Below are 21,659 nucleotides of genomic sequence, written 5' to 3'. Positions count from 1 at the left end.
TCATCCATTGTGTCAAGCACATTTATGCATGTGTTGCCATCATCATTTTCAAAGCATTTTCTTTCTTCTTGAGCCCACGATATCAACTCATTCTTTTTTCCTCCTGCCTCCCCTGCCTGCCCTCCATTCCTTATGAACCCTTGATAAATTATGGACCATTATTTTCGTATCTTACATCATCCTCCATCACCCTTCACTCACTTTTCTGTTGTTCATCCCCCTGGGAGGGGGTTATTTGTTGATCCTTTTGACTGATTCCTCCTTTCTCCCCCCTCCTTCCCCTTATCCTGGTATCTCTATTCTCATTGTTGACCCTGTGGGGTTAGCTCTCCTGGATTCCCTGTGTTGTGGACTCTTATATATAGCCATGTAAACGGGAGTTTATTTTTTGATTTTGTATGGGGGCTTTGGGCCAAAGACACCAGTGACTCACAGTGTGACAGCTGTGACTCAAGCGTGGGTACATAGGCTTCTTTAACCTTCTCTCCATTCCCTTTGTAACCCCCTTTCTCCCCTCCCCTCCCCTCCCCTTTTCCTACAAGTAAAATCTCATTGTTTCACTAACCTCAGAAACAAAGGAAACCCATTCTCGAGTTGAAAGGCTTAGCCTGTACCTAAAGGTAAGTTTTCTTAAAAGTCCAGGTTTCTGCTCCCTGAAATGTTAAAGTGTCATTACATTGTTACATCATCAATATCGGTACCTATGAATACATTACAACTCATAACCACCTTATAGGAACCAGGAACCAAAGGAGAGAGCCTCTTTATTGCTAACAAAGGCTTATACATTTTGGGGGGATGTACAAGCTCCCTAATTACAGTTCAAGACATACGTCACAGGAAGGGGTTGCACTTTAGAGTACACAGCAATGAGAGGGGAAAAATATTTGGATAGGCGCGCAATAAGAAGGGGAAGGATTGGGGGCACACATGTGACAAGATGGGAGTGTGACCTGTTGTCTGGCTCCCCATAGAAACCATTATCAGTAGGGTGTGCACCCTCCTACAGGGACCGGACTGATGGCCTAGAACCTTCAGTGGGTAGTAATCCATTGTCCTTAACAGTAGGGAGTGGGCCACTCTTGTGGTGGGACCAGACAGTAGTCTGAAGGCTGAATGCATCTGACCTCCCACCATGTGCTGGCAAATAATCTCTAATGTTTGGCATACCTTTTGGGGACACAAAGCTGGGGGGAAAGTCTCTTGATATCCCATAATTCCCTGTTTTGTTTTATATATACAATTTAAAAGAGCCAAAGGGGCTAAGTGGTTATTTTCTATACATTGAAAGATGTCAAGGTAAAGTTAATGACCAAATTAATATAGCCAAACATTCAGGCTTATGGTGAACATTTTGAATCCAGGCACGGGGGATAAAGTTCCCTAAGCCCATCTGCTATTGGAGGAAGGTATGAGAGGGATTGGATGCTGTGGCCGGAAGAAATAGAGCCAATAGGAGTGTCTGCTTCTATAAGGAGAATGAATCAACCATTCGCTCACTTTAAGGCAGTACATCTTTAAGGAGAGAAACTGTGGAAATGATATACTTCCGTGAGAAAATGTACTCGGGATAAATCTCCAACTACCAGAGTGGCAGTCTTCCTGCCATGAATACTAGTCTTCCAGATTCCCTCTGTGCCAGTCAGGGAGTAAGTCCCAATTCTATTTCCCTCAGTGTTCGTATCCCACATTTCCTCCTCCTGTATTACATTTAAGATTTAATAGTGTCACGGAGGCAACATGGTCTCTCTTCATATCCCTTAACTTCCTATAGAAATGACACGAGGCTGCAAGTATCAAAATTATGATGATAAACAATATAGTCAGACTGGAACTTAAGCCATGTGAAATGCTTGGCACCCGAGCTGGAGGATCCAACCCTTCCATGCCATCACCAATTGCTTGACCATATCAGAGCCCGGAGACGCCCCAAACCTGTCTTTGACGTATAGAAAATATCCTTCTTCAGCTGATCAATGTCTAATGAAATATTTTCCTTAAGCCCTTGCAAATGTTTTCTAATCAAATCCCAATCATGCGATATCTTATTATATAAGTTAGGGGTTATATGAAAATCAGTTACATTCCAATCACATTTTAACATTAATTGATAAGTCCAAAAATCTTGATCTTTTAGCAAAAGAACCATCTGTTGTAATAGTCCAGTGAGCATTGTATAGAATAGTCAGTTATGACAGAGTCCCAGAGTGTCCTTTAGACAGTATCAGCAATGGAAGAAACATCTCAGCAGGCAGGGATCGCCATTCTCAGGAATCAGCCAGGTCTTCTTGACGTTTTGAATAACTTTAGTAGCAGGACAGGGGGATCAGGTCACACACCAACTTCCCTCCTTTCTTCTGGGCCTTGCTGGGGGAAGAGAACTCCACCTATCTCCTTTGCCCATGAAAACATATACAAATAGCCCTGCCCTTCGGGTGTCAGCAACCTAGAAACAGAATCATGGTTAAGACTGGGTGGTTTCCCCATCTCTTCCTTGTCATACATTTTCCTCCAAATGTAGTTGCATCCTTCTAAGGGGAGCCCATCAGCTTTATTCTGCAAACACATAAATGTATGGCCCTTTCTCCAGGTGATAAATGGACCTGGATCCCAAATATGATTCCTGTCTTCTTGCGACTCCTTAGGATCAGCTTTCTCTGCAGAAGTGAAAATGTGTTTACCTGCCCTAATTTTGTTACAAACTTTTTGCAAGGAGAAAAGTTTTTGGTTAAAATGACCAAATGAAATTTGACCCACATAAGATTTCTCTGTTTTAACAATGCAAATTTTAAAGCACTGCTTGCAAGCTCAGTTAACTTGTTTGGTTCTGAACCAGTAAAACTACTTAGAGTTCATTGTAATGTAAATTTTGACTCCCATCTCTCAGCGAATTGAAAGAACTAATTGTGAGAACTTCTTTCCACACTTAGGAAGATTTGAAAGACTGAAAATGTTTTTAATAAAGTTGTCCATGATACCAAGGGTTCAAGTAGAAAGCAGGTGTTTTGAGAATGATGATGGCAACGTATGTATGAATGTGCTGGACACAATGATATATGTACGGATTGTGAAAAGACTTGTATGAGCCCCAAATAAAATGATTATTTAAATAAATAAATAGATTAGACCAGCGGTTTTTTAACTAAGTTGCCAAACAGACATTTTTTAATCTAAGTTTACTAATAAATTTACAAGCTCAATTAAACCATATTGCCTGCTATTCAGACTTTTTACACTGTAGGATTTTACAAACTTGCAATATTCTGTCTTGGTTAACTTCTCTCATTTCTTCCAAACTGGATTTCCAAGAAGTTAGTGAGCGGATCTTAGGCCCTCCTCAATGCCCTAAGGGAATGACCCCATGCGCAGAATTGCGAAAGCTTTTCCCTCCAATTTCTAACTCCATGTGAGGGCCTTGTTCCTTCCCAACAACAGCATTCCAAACAACCCCTTGATTTATAGGATTGTCAGACTTCTCAAGTACTCTTTCTTGATAGGTATAAATTTTTACTCTAGAAATACAAGGAATTAAAAATTGGCCTAAGCGATTTTCCTTCTTTATAAACCACGGTATACCAGATTTTATCACTACTTTAATTTGTTCTTTATAATCTTCATCAATAACTCCAGCAACACCTTGAGAAGTTAGGTTGGGCTTTCCTAGTAAACGTCCCACAGTTCATTTAAGTAGCAGACCCCAATTACCACTTTTAATAATTTCTGATTTAATTACAGCTTTTAGCTTTTCCTCACAGCTTTGAATAACTCCAGTATCCATTTGAATTCCTTGCGTACTTAGTTTAAATCTTCCCGATAAAAACTGTATCACTCTTTTGAGGCTCCTGCTGTTTTTAGAATCAACAAATTGTTGTGAGAGCTTCTGAGCCTTTCCTTGTTTAGTCAACTGCAGTGAGGACAGAGGCTGGGCTTTTGCAAGTTTGGTTAGGGCTGGTCTCCTGTTGTGAGATTGGGGGATACCTGTGATTGTTGCCATTAAAAGATTCTTTTCTTGGGTTAGGCAGAGGCCTTGCCTTCCACTCATTGTTGGCCAAGGCTTGGATCCAGGTCCTTCCTCCATTTCCCTGCGGGGAGGCTTTTGCTAATGGCAATCCTTTACTGTTGAATCTTGAGCGACATCTATTAGCCCAATGAGTTCCTTTCCTGCAGTGGGGGCAAAGTCCAGGTTCTTTTAAACCCAAACTCGGTGGCCCTGGCCCATGCTCTGGAGAGGGCCGCAGCTCGCTCTTTGCGGCTAGGCTGATTGGCCTATGCTGTCTACATTCTCTTTGAAGATGACCTAGCTTCCCGTAACTAAAGCATTTTCTTTTTGGTCTGGTGTAATTTGCCAAGGTAGCTGCCATGAGGTTGGCCTTGTATTCATCTGTCTCTATATTCCTGCATATCCTGAGATAATCTACCAGCATGCTCTGCTGAGCTATGCTTTTCTCCACCCTTGAAAGCAAAGGTGCCTTCCTACTCCTAGCTGCTTTGCTTCTCACTTCCTGAACCGCACCTCTATGTTAAATCTCCCCGGGTGCATTTCTTTGGATCTAATATCATCTCTCCCTTCAGCACTGACTTGCTTGATTGTATTGTGATTCCCTATGCCATATTCTGGTGCCAGGCGAGGTGGGGTGGAGGACAGATGCTTCTAGTCTGGTATCTCCTTCTGATTTAGACTTACGTTTTCTCAGCTCTGTTTAAAGTCTTCTCATCTGCCTGATACTCATTCTGCCTGCTTTTCACCTGATTGAAGTCTGTGTAGCTTAGAGGTTTCTCACTGCCCTGCTGGTCTTGTTCCTTTGCTCTCTCACCCTGCAGTGGCTCCAACACTGTTTTCATCTGCACCCACAGAGCCCAGGTCTCCATGGGATGCTCTGTCCTTCCCTGTGGGCCTTTCTTAAGTTAATAGCTACCCTGTCCCAGATCTCCATATCAAAGGTTCCTGACTCTGGAAAAGAAGGATTACATTTCTTTACTACTTGAAGAAACTCTTTCATTTGCTTATTTGTTATCACTATATTTTGTTTCTTCAAGAGATGGCAAAGCATGATACTGTACTTGGTATCCTTGCTCTTTGCCTGGCCCATATTTCACTTGGACTAAAAAACACACAAAAAAAATAAACTCAAAAAAATTTTTCCCCAACTCACCCTCTCTGTGTGATGAGGCTGTACAATTGTTACACGGGATGTAAGTCAAGAGTACTTTTCCTACTAGGCCCCACGTTGAGCGCCATATGTCAGGGGAGCCAGCCCCTAACAAATCATCACAGTCTGGCAGGTGCAATTGTACAGTGAGAATAAGTAAAGATTTTAGTAGAGTTATATAAAATAAGAGAAATAGGCAAGATATGACAAGATAATAATTTATAAATTATCAAGGGCTCATGAGGGAAGGGGGAGTGGAGAGGGAGGAGAAAAAAAAAGAGGACCTGATGCAAAGGGCTTAAGTGGAGAGCAAATGCTTTGAAAATAATGAGGGCAAAGAATGTGCAGATGTGCTTTACACAATTGATGTATGTATGGATTGTGATAAGAGTTGTATGAGTGCCTAATAAAATGTTTTTAAAAATGAGAGAGAAATAGAAGAGAGATGGAAATAAGGGAGTCAGACAAATTTCGTGGAAGCATGCTCACCTCAGCCCCACTTGGTGGTCCACGTGGAGATGTGGAAGGTTGGAATTGCAGGAGTGAGCAAGAGAGGAGAGAGTGAACTTTTAAAAATAAATTGATAACCAAGGCTTATATATCTTTGAGGGGTGTACAAGTCCCCTGATTACAGGTAAGGACATACATCACAGGAAGGGGCGGTGCTATAGGTACTACAGTAATGAGAGGAGGACGATCAAGGGGGATACATGCAATAAGAAGGGGAGGGATTGGGGGCACACATGTGACAAGATGGGAGGATCCTCCTTGGGGGACAAACAACAGAAAAGGGGATGAAGGGAGATGTTGGGCAGGACAAGATATGATTAACTAATAATTTATAACTTATCAAGGATTCATGAGGGAGGGGGTAGCAGGTAGGGAGGGGGAAAATGAGGACCTGACGCCAGGGGCTTGGGTGGAGAGTGGATGTTCTGAGAATGAGGGTAATGAATGTAATATGTGCTTTACACAATTGATGTATTATGGATCGTGATGAGTTGTATGAGCCCCTAATCAAACGATTAAAAAAAAAGATGGGAGGATCCTAGATTCAGGGAGGCAGCCTAATATTGGATGTCACTGTGCAGCTTTGACCTGTTGTCTGGCTCTCCATGGAAACCATTATCAGTAGGGTATGCACCCTCCTACAGGGACCAGATTGATGGCCTAGAGCCTTCAGTGAGAAGTAATCCATTGTCCTTAACAGTAGGGAGTGGGCTACTCTTGTGGGATCAGACAGTATTATGGAGGTTGAATGCATCTGACCTCCCACCATGTGCTGGCAAACAGCCTCTAATGTTTGGCAAATCATTGGGGACACAAAGCTGGGGGGAAAGTCTTTTTCTATCCCACAGGTATCCATCCAGTGCTTAACCTACTGTGCTACCCCAGATCCCACTATTACCTTATGCCGTAATAATAAGTAGGCTAAGCATTTTACATGATCTCAGTTAAATCTGTGGATCTCATGTGATAGGTAATATCATTGCTATTGTGCATTTGATGAAATGAAGGTTTTAGCTAGTGGAATAATTTTCTCATTAAAAATAAGTTATTATATAACTCATTATCATCCAGTCAATTCTGACTCATAGCACCCAGTAAGAGAATAGAATTGCTCTGCAGTGTTTCTGAGATTGTAAATCTTCACAAGAGCAGACAGTCTTACCTTTCCTCCAAGAAGTGGCTGGTGGGTTTGAACCTCCAATCTTTGGTTAGTAGCTCAATGCTTAACCCACTGTGTACCAGGGTTCCTTAAAATAAATTAATATTGGTATTTAAACCTTTTTTTACTGCATCTGCTGTATCCTCAGCATGCATACTAAATGTCACAGATTTGTATATCCCTCCCCATCTGACTTGTACTTTTGTAGATAAATTTCATTATTAAAAGTTCTCCATTTTAAATTTGACTTGTGTTGGTTAGTGTATAGGAGCACTGGTTAAGTGCTGGCTCTTAACCAAAAGGTCGGTGGTTTGAATTCACTACTTTTTCCCTGGTAGAAAGATGTGGAGCAGCTCAGCTCTGTCCCATGGAGTTGGAACTCACTGGACAACAATAGATGAGGTTTGCTTTGGTTTCATTGGAAGGTGCACGTGGAGTTTCTGAGTGGACGAAATGACGCACATCCTTGACTTTAAACTAAAAGGTTGGAAATTTGAGTCTACCCAGAGGTCCCTCAAGAAGTCTTAGTGGCTCAATGGGTTAAGCTTTGGGCTACTGACCTCAGTGATGGAGGTTAGCTCCTTGGGGAAACAGAAGAGGCTATCCACTCCTATAAAGATCTGTCGTCTCTGAAGCACTGTGGGGCAGCTTTACTTTGTCCCATAGTGTCATTGTGAGTCAGAATGGTTTGATGGTAATGGGTAGAGACATTTCAGAAGAAATGGTGATTCACTTCTGAACAATCCGCCATGGAAAGAAAGCTGTGTGGAGCATAATCCTGCTCTGACATACACGGGGTTGCCCTGAGTTAGATTAACTCAAAAGCAATGGTTTTCTTTGGTGGTTTTGGTTAGGTGTGAAGATGTGCTCCATTTACTTCTACTTAATACATAAGTCGGGGAGAGTTCTTAAAGCTTATGGAAAATAGAATTGAAGGATAATGTAATTTTTCCATGTACTTTTTGAAGCTCCTGGTAGAAGGAGGAGGAGAATTTGAATGCTTATAAAATCTCCAGTCACCTCTCCCTGTTTCCTCTCATTTGACCTGCTTCTTGCTTGCTACTCATCTGGCCTCCAAAATCTTTTGGATTTACAGTGCCTGCTTTCTTAGAACATGGCACAGTTCTGCCATCCAAGAATGGGTATGCAGGTCTATAATTCATCAGGCCTTCTAACCTTTCTGGGGAATGATTTTGAATTGCCTATCCTCTAAGTCAAAGCCTTTTTTTTTTTTACAGTTTTATTGGCACATAATCCACAAATCATACAGTTCAACTATTCAATCATATCCAGAAGAGTTGTACAATCATCACCACAATCAATTTTAGAACATTTTCTTTCCCCCACGATTAAATTGCCTTTACAATGAGTTGTGTAATCACATTTAGTTCTAGTGCTCCCTCCCTCCCTCCCTCTCCTGCCTTCTCCTGAAATCCCCTCCCCATTTCCCCTCCCCCACCACATCTCCTACAGACCCTTGCGTCAGTTATGATCTCTATGTATCCACTCTTGTGCTTCACAAACTGGTAAGCCTAACAGAAGCCATAAAGAACAAACATAAAATAAAGCAGTAAGGATAAAACAATAGTAATATAAAAATTAAAATGCAATCATTTAAAAAGCCAGGGATGAAATCTTGTCATAGAACAAGCACCTAGAAAAACTCAGGTTCATTCTAGCGGGGGATCAGCTGACCACGTATCAAGTTTGACCCGGCCCAGATAGGATTAGAATACTCTATATTGAAGGATAGTGTGGTTTCTCCATGAACTTTTTGAAGCTCATTATATAAGGAGGAGAAGAAGACTTTGAATGCTTATATAATTTCTGGAAGGCTGTTCTAGACCTTTGCCTATGGCTTAATCTGACTAGATATTCTGCCCGGGGGTTTGGGGCTCCCACTGTCCTCCACAGTCTTCCCCAATTTTAGCTCTGATACATTTCCCTTCATCACATTTGAATTTTGTTATTGTCATCTTTGGATCACACCAGCTGGGGCGCTTCTTCCATGTGGACTTAGTTGACTGTTTGCTTAGATGGCTGCTTGTTTGAATACAAGCCTGTAACACCACAGACACTACTCCAATTGATAGCCGAGCACCATCTGTTCTCTTCACCACATTTTGCTGTAGCAACCTTATCTTCACCGATCATTTCATGAAGGCGAGTACCAGGGTTGGTTAAAATACAACCATATGATCCCAACTAACTTCTTGGGTTGGGGCCAGAGTTAACAGTCTAAAGCAGCAGTTCTCAACCTGTGGGTCGAGACCCTTTTGGGGGTTGAGTGACCCTCTCACAAGGGTTGCCCGATTCATAACAGTAGCAAAGTGACAGTTATGAAGTAGCAATGAAAATAATTTTATGTTTGGGTTCACCACCACATGAGGGTCGTGGCATTAGGAATGTTGAGAATCACTGGTCTTAAGCCATTCTTAACCTTAAAGAATTAAACTACTGAGTGTACCATGCTAAGTATCATCTTCTACATTTAAAATGGCCTTTCTTTTAAAAAATCATTTTATTGGGGGCTCATACAGCTCTCATCACGATCCATACATACATCAATTGTGTCAAGCACATTTTTACATTAGGTGCCCTCATCATTCCCAAAATATTTGCTCTCCACTTAAGTCCTTGGTATCAGCTCCTCATTTTCCCTCTCCCTCCCCGATTTCCCCTTCCTTCATGAACCCATAAATTATTGTTATTTTGTCATGTCTTACACTGTCCGACATCTCCTTTTACCCACTTTTCTGATGTCCATGCCCCAGAGAGGAAGTTATATGTAGATCCTTATGATCAGTTCCCCCTTTCTACCCCACCTTCTCTCCACCCTTTGGTATCGGCTTTTCTGATCTCTACTTGTCTCTATATTTTAAATTTTAGGCAGGAAATTATATTCACTAGGATTATTTATTTTCTGGCAAACTCATGAACATTTTAAAATTTAAATTACAAGAGTTGTGAAATTATCCTGTAACTACACAACTGCACTGCCGTGGACTGCTTAATATGGCTCTTCCAGCCATAGCCTTTGTAACTCCCACCAAATAACTGGATAGAACCATGCGGCTTGGGTACTCTTCTCTTGATGGGTCTGGGTAAGAGAAGGGGTGCGAAGATGTTGACAGAAGTATGTCATTCATTGTGAATGATTGTGAACACGATTAATTGGGATGGTCAAAACTTGGCACAGTAGTGTGAGAATTGGTCAATTTTATTATCCTGCTAGGTGTAAAGCAAACCATCTTGAAAGAAGTGAGGATTGTAATAATGATTTTTCTAGAAGAATTGACACCAGACTAGTCTGAAGGAGTTGAAGTTTTCCCAAGATGCTATTTTGCTCCATTTCCCCATACTCTTCCCTTGAGTGTATATATATATATATATATACCATCATGTTCCTGGGCTCTGGGATTTGCTGCAACATCTCACATGAAACGGAGGAAATGGCTTACATGGTGTTGGGTGCTATTCAGTCCCAGATCAGAGATTGGGCAGATGTGAGTCAAATGCAGGGCCAAGAGCCAGAATCCCCAAATGTCCAAAAAATCACAGCAGGTCTTCTTGCGTCTGTCAAAGCTCAGTCAGGAAATAGGGGTAAGGTTTCCAGCTGGGTTGACGAGAGTTAGAACCAGCTTCTACACCCCACCCCCCAAAGGATGGTGCTTCAAGTCACACCCTCTACCAAGGCAAAGTCAAAGAGGCCCCCAAGGAAACAAAGGGTGTGGCTTGGTTCACACCCTCCAAGCTCAGGTCTCAATCTCACTCCCCTCCTGTTCATCCGCATAAAGAATGCCCTCTGATACTGGAACCAAGCCAGAGGCATATGAAGTCCAGAGCTGCAATATATCATAGAAGGAACCCTGTCTAGAAGGGCCATGTTAACTGGCCACGAGTCAGGGATGTTATTCACATCAAAAAGAAGAGCCACAAGTACAGTGTGAAACATATGTTTAAGATCCTGCAATCACGGGACTGTCCCGATCCAGAGACAGAACACTGAGACACTGGGGCTGACAGGGGAGGAGCAGCAGCCGAACCAAGAACCACAGCAGGTGGACTTCCCAACCACGGAGCAAATAAATAACACTGAGGGCCTTCAGACAGCAGGGTCCCTTGCAGACCCATAGAACTAGAGCCGAGCGGCTTTGGGCTGAGGCTCTTAGTGGAACAGAGTGTCCTTTAAGCCATTGTCAACACTGCTCAGAAGCTTTGCAACATTGCCTGAGTGTGGCAGAGGGAAGCCATTGCCCCCCTGTACCTTTATAATAACAGCCAATGGAAGGCTCTCATTACACCTATCAGGGAAACTTAGCCACTTTTATGTGCCAATGGGAAGCAGCACAGAATTCGTCATGTGTTACTAGGTAAATGTTGTTGCCAGGTGCCATGGTGTTGGTTCTGACTCATCTAGGCCACGGCACAACAGAAGGAAACACCGCCCAGGCCTGCACCATCCTCATGTGGTTGCAGCCACTGTGTCAATCCATCTCCTGGACCAAGCATGAGGCCCTTTTCCAGGGACTGGCCTTGCCTGACAACACGTCAACTGCAGGCAAGTTGGACGACTTGGTTCTTAGGGACAAGGAATCTCATGGCAACATGGAATACCGCTCATATAGTTCTAACGCCTTTGTGTAGAAAAGATTAGTTAAATATTCAAGACTGTGCTTTGTTTAAGGTGACGTGACTAGACATGAATCTTGACTTGGAGTTCTAGGTCCATCTGGCCAACATAAAAATACTATCCACGTTCTCCAAATGCGAACACTGAGGTGTTTCCTGCTGGGATCCTCCAGGGGTCCCTTCAGTAAAGGATTTTCTACCACAGCCCCACACCAGGCTGCTTCTACTAGTCATCGCTCACTGTCACAGAGTCACTGCTGACTCACAGCGATGCTCCAGGACGAAGAGAACTGCTCCTGTGAGTGTCAGGGACTAACTCTTTACAGGAGTAGAAAGTCATGCATTTCTCTCTCCAGAACCAAACGCACTTCCATTGAGTCAACCCTGACCCAGAGTGACCCGCTATGCGTTTTAGAGACTGTAACTGTTTACGGGAGTAGAAAGGTGTCTTTCTCCCTCAGAGCTGCTGGTGGTTTTGAACTGCCAACCACTTGGAACCACTACATTACCTGGTCTCCATTGAGGAGCGGCTCGTGATCTCCAACGGCTGACCTTGCAGTTAGCAGCCCAGCACATAAGCCCATCACCACGGCTCTTGTGTTAGGCTTAGATATCCCAGGTAAAGTGAGGTGGTGATTTTTCTGTCATCAGAGATGTTCAGTCATTATCTGGGTCACCTCAGAGGGCGAATTGTACTCTTTCACCTGTAAGTTCACTTCCAGCCCGGAAATACTATGTTTCTTTATAAAGCCAGTTATTTAATAAGCTGGATAGTCTGTCTCTCAAGTAATATTCAAATAGAGTATACATGGAGAAAATGCCAGTTTGATTGACCATACCTAGTAGGAGGTTGATCATATCTATGAAGTTAGAGATGGTGTAACTAAGCTGAATTCAGTCCTTTGCTGACAACTCACAATCAGATAAGCTGCCTGCTCTCTCTCTTTTTTTTTTTTTAACGTTTTTCTGGTCATTTTTGCAGTGCATTTGACATGCTTAAAGTGATCATGGGATTGTGACACAGCATTATTAGATTAAAGAGAATTGCAAGGGGGAGATGAACATTGAAATCGATTTTGATGATTAAAGAGGAGACAGGAAATCCAACCAGTGACGCGCTCAGCTAGGAATGTTGGAGAAATTGCTGGTTGTCAATATCCTAAAAAGGATCTGCCAGCGATGGGAACTGTCAAAGTCGAAGAGGAAGGGGGAAAGCGCTCCATTTCCTGGCATGATTGCGGAAAAACTGTGAGCAAGGGCAGAGAAAGTCCTGTTCATGCCCATTTAGGTGCATGTGATTCCTGTGCAAGTTAGAGACCTTCATTCATTCAAACTCCCTTTCTGAAGGCAGCAGGAGACCCTCGCTTTCTGCCTGGCTGCAGGCGGTGTGTGTGTTATATAGTGAACCCTGCCTGCTTTCTGCCTCCACCAAATCCTTTTCTCTCTAGAACTAACCCATTTCCAGCAGTCAATTTGGACGCAGAGAGATCTATAGGACACAACAGAACTGCCCCACAGGGTTTCCAAGGCTGTAAATATTTACTGAAGCAGGTTGACACATTTTTCTCCTGCTATTGGTGGTTCAAATCACCTATCTTTAGGCTAGCTTTAACCCACGACTCACCTGGGCTCCTTTTCTGTCCCCCTAAGTATTACGTAAAGGAACCACCACTAGTGTTAGGCAGATAATGGAAAGGTAGGTGGTTCAGACCCACCAGCTGCTCCATTGGAGAAAGGTGAGGCTGCCTGCTCCTGTGATTTGCAGCTTGAAACCCTATATTGGGTTGCTGGGAGTCAGAATGTACTCACTGGCAGTGGGTTTTGGTTTTGGCAGTACTATTTAAAGGAGCCCTGGTGGGATAGACCTTGGACTGCTAACCAGAAGGTTAGCAGTTCAAATGCACCAGCAACTCCTCAGGAGAAAGAAGAGGCTGTCTGCTCCAGTCAAGATTTGTTGTCTAGACAACCTGATGGAGCAGTTCTACCCTACCCACAGGGTCACTAAGAGTCGGAATTGGTTCAATGGCAGTGGGTAGTCACTAAGTGCTAGCCCAATGAAAACTTGAGAGACTAGTACTTGGTTGGTGAAAGTCAAGTGTAGGATTAGGCAGTTTTGCCAACCACAGCAAGGTTGTGTATTCTCAGGGACCAACTGCTGGAATAAAAATTTGCAATCTTATTCCCAGCAAAAATCAGTTTCCTGTGAATTCAATGAATAGACTATGTGTAAAATGAAGACTCATTTCAGCATTGTCCTGAGCTGTAAGCAATAAACACCTTTTATTTTTATATTTAAAAAACAATAGTTGTGTGTGTATTATGTCCCAGACATCACACTGAAGAACTGCTTAGATGTAGGATCATTGATAACACCTCTTTTTCTAAAATAAGTAGGAGGCTTTCTTTGCTCACATTAAAAATAATTTGTAATCAGACTTCTCAGTAACCTTTTATATATCTCTTTTTAGCTTTACTCGTCTTTTCAGACTCGACTCTTTTTTAAGTCTGATGCCATTTCTGCCTCTCCCTTGAAGCTATTCTTGACCTCACCCCACCACACCCCCAGAAAAAAATGATTCTTTCTGCTTTTGAGCAGGAAGCCCTTGTTATCTGCAACATTCAGACACTTATCATATATGCTCCAGTGTCATCTTCAGTGGTGTTGGCATGCATTGCTATCTGGCTTTTCATGTGAGCACATCCTGGTCCCCAAATAGATTGTGTGTGTGTGTGTGTGTGTGTCTGTTTGTGTTTTTGGTAGAACAAGTACTATAATCATGTGTATCCAATTTACAGTAGAAACTCAATCTTTTAGAGCTTTCTGATATCAGAGAAATGAGGATTTCTTACAATGTGAACACAAATGCAGGTAGAACTATAAGACCTGAGTGTGTGTCTGGGAATGGGAAATAAACGTCAGTGTGATAGTTACAAAATCTGGTGTCAGTTTGAGGATTAAGAGTGTAGGGGTGGAGTCTAGTCTGTCAATCCAGAGATAGCCAATGAGACCTCTGTGTGGGCATGGCCTTCTCCTGAGAATTCTGGGAAATCCGTTATTTCCTCCTTGGAGGCAGGAGACACTTCTCTGTCTCTGCTCACTCCCTGGGAGACATTGCAGCTGACAAGACACACTACACTAGAACTATGCTAGTGCCCTGAGCTGGAGAAGCCACATGGACTTATGTAACCAGACCTCTGAAGTCAGAGATGCCACGGAGAGACCCCTGATCCAAAGACTTTCTACCCACTGGCCCGTGACTGTTCTGTATTTGCCATAATTGTATGTGTTTTGTGAGTCTTGAAGGGGACTTTATAGATTGGTATCGGACATATGGGCTAATATCAGACTTATGGGCTTGGACTGGACTGGGTTCGGATGCTTTTTTAATGTACTTACCCTTTATATAAAACTCTCTCTTATACACATATGCGTTTCTATGGATTTGTTTCTCCACTCTACCCAGACTAACACAGTCAGGGTTGTTGATGCTTCCTTGTGGCCTGGAGAAGAATTTATATTTTATGTGATGTTTCACATTCAGGACCCAGCGTCTGCTTTCACAATATTCAGTGTAGAAGGTATCATGACCCCCCTGCCTTCTTTTCCCACCTTTTCCTATTGGCTTCTTCACTGCGATACATGAGTATCTGATGCAAAGATTGTAGGTTAGTTTCTAAGGGCAAGAGCTAGAAGTCTTGTATGCTGAAAAAAGACAACTCTGGTGTAGTCCTTTCATGATTTTAAGCCACCTCCAGGAAGAATACCGGAGTTCCCAGGAGAAGGCCATGGCCACACAGAGGCCTCATTGGCTATGACCTGATTGACAGGCTAGACTCCACACCTTCACTCTTAATCCTCTCAAATTGACAAACAATTATATAACGACCACACAGCCACTGTGCCAATCTATCTCGTTGAAGGTCTCTCCTTTTTAACTGACCCTCTACCAAGGATAATGTCTTTTTTCCAGGGACTGGTCTTCTGACATGTCCAAACACAGTGCTCACTTCTAAAGAACATTGTAGTTGTACTTCTTTTGAGACTGATTTCTTTTTTCTCCATTTTCCTGGCAGTCCTTTCTATACTTTTCATCAATACCACAATTCAAATTCCTCAATTCTTTAGTCTTCATTATTCTTTGGCCAACTTTCTTATGCATATGAGGTCATTGAAAATGCCATGGTTTGAGTCGGTGCACCTTAGCTCTCCAAGTGATATCTTTGTTCTTTAACACATAAAAGAGGTCCTTCACTTCCAATTTGCCCAATGCAACATGCCTGTTGATTCTTGACTGCTTATTCCATGTGCATTGATAGTGAGTCCAAGTAAAATTAAGTCTTCGACAATTGCAATCTTTTCGTTGTGTATCTTGATGCCTTCTATTGGTCTAGTGAGGGTTTTTGTTTTCTTTTGTGTTGCAATCCACACCAAAAGCTGCAGTTTCTGGTCTTACTCAGCAAGAGCTTCCAGTCCTCTTCACACTCAGCACGCAAGGTTAGTCGTTTGCATAGCCGTTTGCATAGCCGTTTGCATAGTGGCTTGCATAGTGGTTTGCATAGCCCAGGTAATTAGTGAGCCTTTCTTCCTCTATCCATAATGCCACATTCTCCATATAGCCCAGTTCCTTGGATTGCTTGCTCAGCAGTTGGATTGAATCAGTATGCTGAAAAAAGACAACTCTGGTGTAGTCCTTTCATGATTTTAAGCCATTGACTACTCTCCCCATCTCTGACCTTTTCCTCTTTTTTCAAAGGACCGTCTTTTGGCCCATGCACAGGTTTCAGATGAGCATAATACAATGACCTTGCATTCTCATTCTCCTCAATGTTTTCCACTGTGTGTTGTATGTCACACAATCAGATGCCTTTGCAGGGTCAACAAAACACAGAGTAACTTATTTCTGGTATTCTTCACTTTTAGCTGATATCAATCTGATGTCAGTAATGAGACCTCTCATTCAATGTCCTTTTCTGAAGCTGCCTTGGATTTTTATCAGCTCTCTGTTGATGTATTGCAACAACCATTTTTGAATTATCTTCAGCAAAATTTTACCTATCTCTACACGTCTACTTTATTCTTCCCTTGGAGAAGATGTCTCCTTTTCTGTGCACATGATGAAGTATTGCTACCAACAGTTCGGGATTTTGAAATGCCGAAATGTAGGTGTCCAGAGGAGAATGTTTCAAAAATGAAAAAACAAAACTCACTGCATCGAGTTAATTCTGACTCATACAAACCCGATAGGACACAGTAGAAGCCAACAGGATTCCCAAGGCTGTCAACCTTTTTGAAAGTGAACTGCTGCACCTTGAACCATCGGTCTTTCGGTTACCAGTGGAGAGCTTTAACTGCTCAATACCTGAAGAAAGTCTTGGATTGAAATATCGTATACCAAGCGTCCATCCATAACTCAGTAAAATGTGTTTGGGGTGGAAAGATGTTTTATCTTGGTCATTACTGGGATAGACCCATTTGCATAAATGGTCCTTTACACTGTGTACATGTACAAAGGTGAGTTAGCTAGCAAGCCCTTGCCCATGGTTGAGGATCCCTGGTGGCACTGTGGTTAACTGTTAACATGTTGAAATACCAATGGCAAGGTCAGCAGTTTAAAACCACTAGCCGCTCCTTGGGAAAATGACTAGGCTTTCTACCCCCAGAAAGAGTAACAGTTATGGAAACCAAATGGGAAGAACTGTCCTGTCCTATAGGGATATTTGATTTGGAATCAACTCAATGGCAGTGAGTTCCCCTTCCCCGACTCTCCACTACCCCTTGTCTAACAGTAATCTCATGCGACCCTCTTGACAGTCAAACAATATTGGCAGGACGGGTATTATTTGATGCACAATTTACACAGAAGGATGTTGACCAGTCTTAGAAATGAATTTATACAAGTTTCATATATGAGTAATAAATTCTCTTTACACAGTCTGAAAACAGTCTATCTTTCAAAATGTTGCTGAAATCCCACCACCTTCTTCCAGATGATGAATGGGAGAGCAACAGAACAACATCTTAGAGGGCTTCTCTCAAAAAGGAAATTCCAAGCAAGCGCAATTTCAGGAAGGGAGGAGGGAAAAGAAGAATGAGACATCGAAAAAAAGTACAAAGGATGAGTATTGTGTTAGGCTGGTTCTCTAGGGAAGCAAAATGTAGATAGAAAGATCCATAGCAAGAAAGGGCTCACAAGAAATGGCTGCTGTTAGGTGTCATCTAGTCCCCAGTCCGGCTCTCAGCAACCTTAGGCACAACAGAACAAACACTGCATTGTTCCTACACTTGAGCCACTTGTTGTATCCATGGTATCAATTCATCTCATCAAGGCTGTGTTAGACAGGGTTCTCTAGAGAAACAAGACCAGGACACTTATGATTTTATATATATTTATATAGATAGATAGATACACAACATAAGAAATAAAACAGTTAATCAGTTTATAGAGCAGTACAAATGGCTCAGTGCAACTCACTTCCCTGAGACAGCTAATACCCTGGCAGTCCTTCAAGTCACGTGGGCCACCGGGTGCAAGTCAAGGAAGCAGACATCTGAGTCCTCTGTAGAGCAATTCAGGCAAGACCACAGGCAACAAACAGCAAGGCAGGTCACCAACAGTCAGCCAGATGACAGGGTCCGACAGTTCCAAGCTCAAGCGATGTAAGCCACCGGTAGGGTGGCAAAACAGGTCTTGAAGGAACTTCAAACTACAGCGACACATTCTATGGTTTGGGTGTCCCACAGGTAGTGTAGCTCACAAGTTGAGGCAGAGAACCAGCTAAGGCAGCCGCACACTGGTCTGATCATCAAAGAGCAAGAGATAAAAAAGGCAAGGCTCGCGGGGCCATTTATCTCTCTGCCCTTTAATTAATCCCACATTTGTTCATTGGCCAGGTTGGCATAATAAACCTACTTATCACAAGGGCCTTCCTCTTTTTTGCTGCCCCTCCATTATACCAAGCATGATGTTCTTCTCCAGGGACTGGTCTCTCCTGACAATAGATCCAAAGCATGTAATCTGAAGTCTTGCCATCCTGGCCTCTAAGGAGCACTCTGACTATCCTTCTCCCAAGACAGATCAGTTTGTCCTTTTAGCAGTCCACGGCACTGTCAATATTCTTCTCCAACACCACAATGCAAATGCATCGATTCTTCTTCCGTCTTCTTTACTCAATGTCCAACTTTCACATGCACATGAAGCAATTGAAAATACCAAGGCTTGTGTCAGGCACACCTTAGTCCTCAAACTGGCATCCTTGCTTTTCAATACTCTAAAGAGGTCTTGTGCAGCAGATTTACCCAATGCAACACATCTTTTGACTGCTGCTTTCATGAATATTGATTGTGGGTGCAAATAAGATAAAATTCTCGACAACTTCAACCTTTTATCCACGTATTATGATGTTACATATTGGTCCAATTGTAGGGATCTTAGTCTTCCTGACTATTGAGTTCTGATCCATACAGAAGGCTATAATCCTTGATTTCATCAGCAAGTGCTTCAAATCCTCCTCACTTTAAGCAAACAAGGTTGTGTTATCTGCATATCACAGGTTGTTACTAAGCCTTCCTTCAAACCTGATTCCACATTTTCCTTCATATAAGGTACCTTCTCTGATGATTTGCTCAGCATATAGTTTGAACAAGTATAAGGAGCAGATATAACCTTGGCACACATCTTCCTGATTTTAAACCGTGCAGTGTTTCCTTGTTCTGATCACAGCTGCCTCTTGATCCATTTACAAGTTCTGAATGAGCACATGGATATGTCCTGGAGTTCCTGTTCTCAAGGTTATCCACAGTTTATTATGGTCCACACAACTGAATGCCTTTGCATAAACAATAAAGCACAAGTCAACATCTTTCTGGTATTCTCTGTTTTGAGCCAAGATCCCTCTGACATCAGCAATGACATCCCTAGTTCCAGTCCTCTTCTGAATCCAGCCCGAACTTCTGGCAGTTCCCAGCCAATGCCCTGTTGCAATCATTGCTGGATGATCTTTTGTCAAATAATTTGACTATTCAGTTGAGTCACCTTTCTTTGGTTCCATCTGGGGAATGTCACTAGGGAACAAATAGGTATCTCTTCTAGTTGTTGGGACAAGTAGCCGTCTGCCAAATTTCTCAGACAGATGAGCGATAGCATCCAGGGCTTCATCAGCTTGTTGAAACATTCCAGTTGGTACTCTGTCCATTCCTGGGACATTGCTTTTTGGCTAATGCATTCGGTGCCACTTGAACTTCTTCCTTCAGCACCATTGGTTCTACCTCAGAAGCTACCTCCTGAAATGGTGGAATGTTGACTCGCTAATTTTGGTATAGTGACTTTGTGTAGTCTATCTTCCCTTTTGCTTTCTGCATCATTCAATATTTTGCCTATATAATCTTTCAAGATTGCAAGTCAAGGCTTGAATTTTTTTTTGAGTTCGTTCTCTTCCAGATATGCTGAGTGTGTTCTTCTCTTTTGGTTTTCAAGTTCTAAGTATTTACACACTTCATTATAATATTTGGGTTTGTCTTCTCGAGCTGTCCTTTGAAATTTTCTATTCAGTTGTTTGATTTCATCCTTTCTTCCATTTGCTTTAGCTACTCTATGATTAGGGTCTCAGAGTCTCCTCTGACAACCATTTTGATCTTTTCTGTCTTTTAAATGACCATTTTATTTATTTTTCATTTTTAATCATTCTCTTGGGGGCTCTTACAGCTCTTATAACATTCCATCCATCAATGGTATCAAACATATTTGAACATATGTTGCTATCATCATTTCCAAAACATTTTCTACTTCAGCCCTTGGTCTACGCTCCTCTTTCTCCTCCCCCTCATGAATCCTTGATCACTTATATATTGTTACTATTATTTTATATCTTACACTATCCGTTGTTTTCCTCCACCCACATTTCTGTTATTTGTCCCCTTTGGAGTGAGGGTTATATCTCCAACCTTGTGTTGGCTTCCCCCATTTCTCCCTCCCCACCATCCCCCTACCCTCATGATACCGCTCCCACTACTGTTCTGAAGGGTTTATCTGTCCTAATTTCCATGTGTTAAGAGCTCTTATTTGCACCAATTTGTGTATCCAGACTTGTAAGCTACAACTGGGTCATGGTAGTGGGTGGGGTGGGAGGAAGCCTTCAGGAACTGGAGGAATGATATGTGATTTTAATGACCTTTTTCTTTCTTCGTGTATTCTTTCACAGATTGCCAGGTCTTCTGCCACCAGTGTTCAGTACTTCAAACCTGTTCTTGAGGGGTTCTCTACACTCAGGGGGGATCAACTCAAGGTCCTATTTTGGCCCTTGTGGATTTGTTTTAATTTCCTTCAGCTTCAAGCTTAACTTACATAGGAAAAAGTGATGGTCTTTTCCACAGTTGGCCACTGGCCTGGCGTTAGCTGTTGATAAGCTGTTTCCCCTCTGTCTTCCCACAGATGTAGTCCATTTGATTTCTGTGTGTTCCATCTGGGGAATGCATGTGTACAGTCACCTTCTGTGCTATTGAAAAATGGTGTTTGCTACGAACAAGCCATTAGTTTTGCAAAATTCTACACACAGCTGTAGAAGTAGGTGAGTCCTATCTGGTTTGAGTCTGTGGGTCAGAGATAAGAGCAGAAGGCTTCTCCTTGTATTTTCAGGACCTAATGAACAGGACGACCATCGACAGGGAGATGTTGAGCTGAATGAATCCAAGGTCAGCAGTCAGCTGATGGCTCTTGGGACTGGCAGGCCATGTAACAGGAGGCCGAAGAACCAGAATGCAGGATCCAGATCCAGCAATAGAAGTGAGCAAGATTCCACACAGTGCTAGTTTCTACTAGGAATGGGCCACCTCTTGAATGAAATCTTTCTTAATTTTATCAAGGGTGTGACCAGGGAAAGTCTCTGATTCTTCCCACAAATGCTTGGCTGCTTCACGGATGATTCCGTCATGGAGTTGACCACACAATGTTAGATCATACCATGGGAGGATCCTGGCCTAGCCACGTTGACAGAAAGCCTAACTGTGTTAGTCTGGGTAGACTAGGGAAACAAATCCACAGAAACTCATAAGTATATAAGACAGAGTTTTATATAAAGGGTAAGTGTACATTAAGAAAGCATCCCAACCCAGTGCTGTCCAAGCCCATAAGTCCAACATTAACCCATAAGTCTGACACCAATCCACAAAGTCCTCCTCAAACTCACAAAACACACACTATGGCACCGACTGC

This window comes from Tenrec ecaudatus, chromosome 13, assembly GCF_050624435.1.
Source record: "Tenrec ecaudatus isolate mTenEca1 chromosome 13, mTenEca1.hap1, whole genome shotgun sequence".
NCBI lineage: Eukaryota > Metazoa > Chordata > Mammalia > Afrosoricida > Tenrecidae > Tenrec > Tenrec ecaudatus.
Note: the sequence above shows the minus strand (reverse complement) of the source record.